Below are 9,800 nucleotides of genomic sequence, written 5' to 3' on the forward strand. Positions count from 1 at the left end.
GAGGTTTTTAATCATAGATTTATGTTTGTTCGTTTGTTTTTACCAAGTGATATGTTGAAAGTAATTGTTTTTAGGGCGTAAATGTAGATCTAAACATAATACATTAATGCTCTGGTAAAAATGCACCGTAATGTTCGCACAAATTTGACATGAAAATAGCATTCGTTCATAGATAAACCCAGGGGTGAAAGTGGTTAGAATTTCTTGCCGGAACTCCCCAACGTGAAGGTCGTCACGGAGGCAGAAATTGTATTTTTTTAATTTATTTTATTTTATTTTATCTTATTTATTTATTTATTCATTTGTTATGGGGTCAAAACTACTGAAATGCAAAGAAAACGGTTTTGGACAGTTATTTCTATGACACATACAGATTTTCATTCAAAATTGTATTTTTTTCCAATGATTTCCATGATAGAAATTAACAAAAACAGCCATAACCCCAACCTCCATCTCCCCTATTTTTATTTTCCATCATATCCTCACATACTAAATGCCAAATCTCAATTTTAACTACTTAAGAACATAGGATGTATATTAAATTTGAAGATAATGTAAACATTCACTTTTTGTTGTGCTTTTTAATTATAAAGATATAAGTAACATACATTCAGAAAAATAAGTACAAACATATTATGCAGAGTGAAATGGATATTTTGAAGATCGCGCAAACTCCCCATCAGAGCAAATAAAACTAAATATGATAAATAAGCCACCTTAACTCTTTCATTGCTCTTCAAGATTTGATCTACCCATCAGGAACTCGGACTCATTACAAAACTTCAAATCACTCCTAAAAACCCACCTGTTCAAACTAGCTTTTCCCACCTCTTAATTCTTAATTCTGTCTTTGTGTTATGTTATGTAAAGCGTCTTTGAGTGTCCAAAAAAGCGCTATATAAGTTTGAGGTATTATTATTATTATTATCTATTTTCTGTTGCATTGCTTGTTGTTGTTGTTCCATTATTTATCTATTTATTTATTTTATGTTTTGCTGTTTCAGAAAACATGCACATTTGAACCAATCAGAGCTAACTATCTGGTGATCACATGTCAGTATGTCAGCCAATTGAACGGATAAATGAGTCCAGGCGTTTTGCTTTGCTGCTTGCATTCGCACATTGACGTGACTCGGTATCGTCAGACTCAACTGCAGCAGCTGGGGAAACCTCCATGCCGTCCGTGGAATAAAATAAATAATGAATATCGGTGGAAACGGATTACGCTAAGCACTTTATTATGCTTGTAGTTAACACTTGTGCATGTAAATCTGATTTTGGTAGATTGTTTTCTTCTTGGAGATGAAATGCATGTGTGGCAGCTTTGTATTTTTTATTTTTTTACATAGCGTTTTGACAGTTGCTGTCATATTTTCGTAATCAAAGCATCGTATACAGGTACAGCGTTACAGCCCTGAATCTTATACCGGAACTGCGTTCCTGACCGTTCCCGCCCACTTTTAACCCTGGATAAACCGCACTGGACTATAAGCCGCACTGGACTATAAACCGCAGCTGTCCTCACTGTATTATGGGATAGTTACACCAAAAGATATTAACCGGTAACACTTCATTTGACAGTTGCATCATAAGACCAAATGAACGACCATGCAGCTTTGAAGATATCCAAGGACTGATCTAGATCTGAGGCATACTAGACTTCCCCAAGACTCGAACCAAAGTACTCTCATGAAATTCTGATGTGTGATTTCATTTCACAGATGTTTTTCTTGTGTCGGTTAATGTTCATGTTAAATAAAGGGACTTGGACTCTGAAGCCACCGCATTGCATTACCGTAATGCACATAATGCAAACAATGATCCAAATGAGGAACACCTAGCCTGACTTCATTATTCCTTGTGGAGGCTGTCCTGACCGCAGTAGTGTTGCAGGTTAGCATGTCTACACAGTTTAATGTTATGCTAACTCTGATGCAGTTTGGACTTTCAGTAGCAAAATTAGTGGTGTTTCCCCCACCTCCACAACATTGACGTCTTTTTACACTACTTGCAGAAGCTGCTGCTGGCCCAAAAAACTTCTAATATTCCTCCCCTTCGAAAGGGGCAGAGGAGGTGGCATGTTGTCGACATGAATCTGTCGGGGCTGTGTGTGTTTGGGGGGTGGGGGGCGGTGGGGGCAAGTCATCCGCCAACCAAACGTGCATTTTGAGCGGAGGGAAATGGATTGGCACATTCAGCAAGTAAAAAGGGATAAATGTAAGTCTGAACATAATGAAAATAATTAGCTTAATAATGGTAGGGTAAATTCTATCCTTACAACATATGAGAAGACAATCTAAATTACATACAGTGCCTTGCAAAAGTATTCGGCCCCCTTGAACCTTGCAACCTTTTGCCACATTTCAGGCTTCAAACATAAAGATATAAAATTTTAATTTTTTGTCAAGAATCAGCAACAAGTGGGACACAATCGTGAAGTGGAACAAAATTTATTGGATAATTTAAACTTTTTAACAAATAAAAAACAGAAAAGTGGGGCGTGCAATATTATTCGGCTCCCTTGCGTTAATACTTTGTAGCGCCACCTTTTGCTCCAATTACAGCTGCAAGTCGCTTGGGGTATGTTTCTATCAGTTTTGCACATCGAGAGACTGACATTCTTGCCCATTCTTCCTTGCAAAACAGCTCGAGCTCAGTGAGGTTGGATGGAGAGTGTTTGTGAACAGCAGTCTTCAGCTCTTTCCACAGATTCTCGATTGGATTCAGGTCTGGACTTTCACTTGGCCATTCTAACACCTGGATACGTTTATTTTTTAACCATTCCATTGTAGATTTGGCTTTATGTTTTGGATCATTGTCCTGTTGGAAGATAAATCTCCGTCCCAGTCTCAGGTCTTGTGCAGATACCAATAGGTTTTCTTCCAGAATGTTCCTGTATTTGGCTGCATCCATCTTCCCGTCAATTTTAACCATCTTCCCTGTCCCTGCTGAAGAAAAGCAGGCCCAAACCATGATGCTGCCACCACCATGTTTGACAGTGGGGATGGTGTGTTCAGGGTGATGAGCTGTGTTGCTTTTACGCCAAACATATCGTTTTGCATTGTGGCCAAAAAGTTCAATTTTGGTTTCATCTGACCAGAGCACGTTCTTCCACATGTTTGGTGTGTCTCCCAGGTGGCTTGTGGCAAACTTTAAACGAGACTTTTTATGGATATCTTTGAGAAATGGCTTTCTTCTTGCCACTCTTCCATAAAGGCCAGATTTGTGCAGTGTACGACTGATTGTTGTCCTATGGACAGACTCTCCCACCTCAGCTGTAGATCTCTGCAGTTCATCCAGAGTGATCATGGGCCTCTTGGCTGCATCTCTGATCAGTTTTCTCCTTGTTTGAGAAGAAAGTTTGGAAGGACGGCCGGGTCTTGGTAGATTTGCAGTGGTCTGATGCTCCTTCCATTTCAATATGATGGCTTGCACAGTGCTCCTTGAGATGTTTAAAGCTTGGGAAATCTTTTTGTATCCAAATCCGGCTTTAAACTTCTCCACAACAGTATCTCGGACCTGCCTGGTGTGTTCCTTGGTTTTCATAATGCTCTCTGCACTTTAAACAGAACCCTGAGACTATCATAGAGCAGGTACATTTATACGGAGACTTGATTACACACAGGTGGATTCTATTTATCATCATCGGTCATTTAGGACAACATTGGATCATTCAGAGATCCTCACTGAACTTCTGGAGTGAGTTTGCTGCACTGAAAGTAAAGGGGCCGAATAATATTGCACGCCCCACTTTTCAGTTTTTTATTTGTTAAAAAAGTTTAAATTATCCAATAAATGTTGTTCCACTTCACCATTGTGTCCCACTTGTTGTTGATTCTTGACAAAAAAATTAAATTTCATATCTTTATGTTTGAAGCCTGAAATGTGGCGAAAGGTTGCAAGGTTCAAGGGGGCCGAATACTTTTGCAAGGCACTGTATATAACTGAACTCATTACAAAATGCAAACAAGGTTGCTTAAAAGTTGGCGGGGACAATTTGAGCATCCTGAAAAGATGGTAGTGTTATGTCCCTAACGTCTCTATGCAAACCTACACCCTTGTTTGAACCAACTGGCTGCCAAGAAGAGCAAGAAGCTTCATTTGGCCATCACTGTTCTCTTGAAGGAGACAATCAACCTCTGCTGCCACCTGCTGTCAACACTGTTATCATCCAACATGCCTCCTAGCACGCACTACAGCACTACAGATGTAAATAACAATCAAAACTCATGTTCTATGCTAATTATTTCTTCAGTTGCTGTTCTAGTCTTTTCATTAATTAATAGGTATGGAATTAGCTAACACTTTTTTTGACAATGGCGCAATAAGACTGCCATAACACCATCATAATTATGACATAACACTACCATGAGCATGATTGAATGCTTATGACAGACATCATTTTGTGTCATCCTGCACATTATCTCACTTTTGAATTGATGTAAAAGATCCGAGCTGGACGTAAATGGAGTTAGTGACATAAATTGTCGAATGACACTTAATTACATCTGTCATAAGCATTCATTAATGCCCATGATAATATCATGTCATATATGTGACACTCTTATGGCAGTCCTATGACGACTGTAATTATGTCTATATATTTATATGTAGTCATATATGAATTGAAAATCATATAAAGGAAGCCACGTTTTATTAGTATGTTTATTGTCATTTTCTCATAAAACAGTACAAGGATCCCTCAATTATTGCTGTTATTGGGGACCAGAACCGCCCACGTAAAGTGAAAAACTGCGGAGTCAACCCCACATTTTTAACATACATTTTTTTGTGTATATATCATATTAATATGTGTACAGTACTACTTACGAATGTCTCTACAAAAGTAATTTTCAGGTTAAAACACACCTCAACGTGAAGAAATACATTTCAGGATATGAAAGGCAAAAATACAGCATGAGCTGCTACTTGCAGCTCCCAGAGTTTACTGAACCTAACATACTTATAGCTGCTCTGCCATTGGGCATTGCCTGGCTTCTTCCTGGCATCTAACTGGCTAAGTGGGACCTCTACTGTATGTGTATGTGTGTATCCCAGTATCTTCATTCTCCCCTCGTGTTCCAACAGCTTTATGTGAGTGTATTAACTTTTACTTGGTTGTTTTACAGTATGCACAACTCTCATTTTACTGTTATTGTGCAATAATCTATTTGTAACATGTATTTGTTACAGGTTTTGATGCATTTTTATGATTTGTGAAAGATTTGCGTCTGAATTCTGGGGGGCTTGGAACAGATTAGGGCATTTACATGGAAAACGTGTCTCCACTTGTGGAATTTTCCGTTTTCGAAACTACTTCCAGAACCAATTAATTTCTTAAGTAGAGGTACAACTGTATATAAAACCGTATAAATACATGTTATCATTAGAATATCAAATAATCGTTTGAAACATGTCAATAAAATATTATTAATAAAAATAACATACAGAAAATAATGTCGAAATAAATAATACATAGTGTACATTCATTCTCTCTCTCATATGATACGTGTGTGTGTAGGGGTGTACATACATACGTACAGTATATATAAATAAAATGTAAATAAATGTTTTTAGAACTCTTTTATATGGTAATACAGTATAATATTTCTTTAAAAATCTGTGATTCACTGAAAGTTGAGCCGCAACTTATCAAGGGATAACTGTATAGGCTTACTTAAAAACTTTTTCAAAGGTATTTCATAATCAAAAACTATATTTTTGGTCTACATTTAAAAATGATGAAAATATAAGAACAGTACTTAGTATGAATGACACGTCCCTAAAATTTAGTTTGGAACATTGTTGTAATTTTATTGACTATCCACTAGATAGCACTAGTTCTTCGTTGAAGGGCAACTATCATTTATTCTTGTCGGTATTAAACAAAACAGAAAACAAGATGATTTAAATTTGTTGTATTTTATGCAGAAAAAAAAAAAAAAAACATAGAATTTTACTATCTGGGCCTTTAGAATGCTAAGCCCCATTTAATGATGTTCTATAGAAGTAAGTATCTTTAACAAAGATTTGTGGAAATGTATTACCAGTACATATTCTATATCACTTATGGATGAAAATACTGTATGTTTGAACATTGCTACTGGCTGACGAGGACCGTGCCTTTCTGGGACTGGTTCCAGTGAGTTGACCAATTGACCCATATGAGTACAAGTGCTGGAGAAGTCTGATAGATACCAAAACAGAATGCACTAGACCACAAATTTAAGGTGGTAGATATCTAAAATTTTCATGTACATAATCATTATATTATTGCTGCTTCATTTTTTATTGGATGATCGACCAAAAGATGAATTTAAGACTACATGAAATCCTTCTTTCCATGTGATGGGCATTACAATATGAATGTATACTATACCTACACCATCTATGGTTGTATTTGAATATATTGCTGTCGAGTGTCGCTAGTATAAACGGGTTCATTGTCTCAGGCTCAGCACAAACTGCTTATGGCCTATTTTGCTTTCATTGTACCCCTCCCATTTCGGAGTCTAAATTAGAGGTTTTCAATATCTTTGACATAATGACAGTGTCAGGCTTATTTGGTTCCAATGCTGCTGCCAAGATGCCAGCAGGGCATCAGAGGAGGGATGGTGGAAGGAGGGTGTAGTATTAATGGTATCCGCGTAGAACACATTGCTCGTTTCCTTTAAATGCCCCTCCACATGGACAGGACAAGCAGAGCGGCCTGTCATCCTCCTCCAAAAAGCCCCTCATTAGAAAATCCTCCAGGCAGACAAAGCTACTTGCAACGGCACGCGCAGCGACTCCCCACAAAGAGCAGACAGAGAAAAGTCTGCTCATGATTTACTTTTTATATTGGTGAGCCTCAGCTTAAGTCTAATTTATCCATCAGGACAACCACCTACAGTACAATCCTCCTGTTAGCTCTTATCCGTCCGGCATATACGAAAGCCTCCCACACGCGGGATGAGTGACTCACAAGCATTCTCGGAATGATGGAGAACAATAGAGAAGATATAAAAACAAAGAAAAGAGGGTGAGACAGCCAGTGATTCACCAGCAATGTGGATGACGCTACTACAGGTGATCAGGAAGCTTCCTAATAAACTACGGTACTCATCATGACCTCATCCTTTGTTACCGCCATCTTTTCCTGCTGCTGATTAGGCTCCCAATAATCCTCTCAAGGTTTTCCCGGCTGTGAATAAGCATCCATGGTAACTGATGAGGCTTTATTTACTGCTGTCGAAGGAGCTCATCTCTTCACTAGAAATCCGCGGTAATGAATCATCCTGTAACACAGTCATTCATTGTTAGGCTTCCCTGGCCTTAAGTTGACATTCAACTTGTCAGTGGTGGAATGTACAAAAGTACATCTTTGTGTATCTGTACTTTACTTGAGTACAAATATGAAGTGGTACTTTTTACTTTTACAGTGGTACCTCTACATAAGAAGTTAATTCGTTCCAGGACCTTGTTTGTAAGTCAAAATGGTTGTATGTCGAGCAGGATTTTCCCATAACAACACATTATAAATAATTCCATTAATTCGTTCCACAGCCCGAAAACTGACGCTAATTCCTTAATAAATACTGCTGGTACTATTACAAATGGCAACAGGGCCGGCGCTAGCTTTTTTGATGCCCTAGGCATAAATGCTTTGTGGTGCCCCCCACTTGATTTTTTTTTTTTATTGTGCCCCTTCAGGCAGAGTTGGTGCCCTACGCCAATGCGTGTTATGCGTATGGGGAGCGATGTGTCTGAATGGCAATTACACATAGCAAAACAAATAAATTATAAATAAAAATCAGAATAATAATACAGTCCCTGACAAAAGTCTTGTCGCTTATCCATTTTGTAGAAACAATTGCTAATAACCTGACTTTGAATTATTCAACTGGATTCAGAAATGGCTCATATGAAAGCTAAGACCCTCCCAGATGATGTTGAATGTACAAAAATTTATTTCAATCAATCAATTAAATTTATTTATATAGCCCTTTACAAAACCCGAAAGGTCCCCAAAGGGCTTTACAACAAAGACAAACATGGCTCATAGTAAATAAAAGGCAGGAAAGTATTATACAATGACATTAGGAAGAAAAAAAAGAAAAAAGAAACGAAACAACACATCACGATAAAAGTCATACAGCAAATAAAACAATAAAACAGATAAAATCCGAAAACATTAAAAACCCTAAAGAAATAAAACCAGGCTAAACTAATCTTGGGGAAAGGCGAGTCTAAAAACGGTGTGTCTTTAAACGAGATTTAAAAAGGCCCAAATTTGTAGTGGTGCGGATTTCAGGGGGAAGACTATTCCATATTTGTTTCACTGAAAAGATTTATCATTTAATGAAGACAAAAAGGTCAAATTTAGGCAAGACAAAAGTTTTGTCGCCTACAGAAAGTAGTGTGAAAATTGAACAAAAAATGTACTTCAAATACAAAAATGTTTCATAACATAAGCAAATTAAGTAGTGGTGCTGTGAGATCCAAATTTAAGATTTTGTATGACTTCCATGGACTTGAAGGCCTGCATCCATGCGGTTCGGCAAGGATTCATATAATTTATTGATGAAGTCATCAGGAACATGAAAGAAAGCAGTCATGCCTCCCAGAGTTCATCAACATTCTTGAGTTTCGTCTTCCATGCTTTCTCTTTCATCCTACCCCAGACATGCTCAATGATGTTCATGTCTGGTGACTGGGCTGGCCAGTCCTGGAGGATCTTGATCTTTTTCCACTGCAGCAGAGTTCCACGAGACCTGGTCACCTGAAGTCCCTGAGTCTATCAGAACAGTCTGTGGAATTCTGTCTAGATATGGCCTCCATGGTCGAATCAGTGCCCAGAAACCAGCATTAAACAAAAGACAGTTTAAAAAACGTGTGGCATTTGCGAAGGCCCACAGCCTATCAAAAGGATGGACACTGGAAAAGTGGCAAAAGGTGGAATTTTTCAAATGAATCTTCCATTGAAGTACACCACAGTCGCCGCAAATATTACAGGAGACCTACTGGGGCCCGCATGTATCTGAGATTCACTCAGAAAACAGTGAAGTTTGGTGGTGGCAAAATCATGGTCTGGGCTGAAATCCAGTATGGGGGTGTGCGAGAGATCTGCAGGGTGGAAGGCAACATAAATAGTCTGAAATGTCAACAAATCTTAGCTGCCTCTTACATTCCTAACCATAAAAAGGGACAAATTCTGCAGCAGGATGGTGCTCCATCGCATACTTCAATCTCTACCTCAAAGTTCCTCACGGCAAAGATGATCAAGATCATCCAGGACTGGCCAGCCCAGTCACCAGACATGAACATCATTGAGCATGTCTGGGGTAGGATGAAAGAGGAAGCATGGAAGACGAAACCCAAGAATGTTGATGAACTCTGGGAGGCATGCAAGACTGCTTTCTTTGATGTTCCTGATGACTTCATCAATAAATTGTATGAATCCTTGCCGAACCGCATGGATGCAGTCCTTCAAGCCCATTGAAGTCATACAAAATATTAAATTTGCATCTCATAGCACCACTACTTAATTCGCTTATGTTATGAAACATATTTTTGTATTTGAAGTACATTTTTTGTCAATTTTCACACTACTTTTTGTAAGGCAACAAAACTTTTGTCTTGTCAAAATTTGACCTTTATATTTTCATTAAATGATAAATCTTTGTTCAGTGAAACAAATATATTTTTGTACATTCAACATCATTTGGGAGGGTCTTAGCTTTCATATGCCATTTCTGAAACCAATTGAATAATTAAAAGTCAGGTTATTAGCAACTGTTTCTACAAAATGGATAAGTGAC

Source organism: Corythoichthys intestinalis, chromosome 18 (assembly GCF_030265065.1).
Source record: "Corythoichthys intestinalis isolate RoL2023-P3 chromosome 18, ASM3026506v1, whole genome shotgun sequence".
NCBI lineage: Eukaryota > Metazoa > Chordata > Actinopteri > Syngnathiformes > Syngnathidae > Corythoichthys > Corythoichthys intestinalis.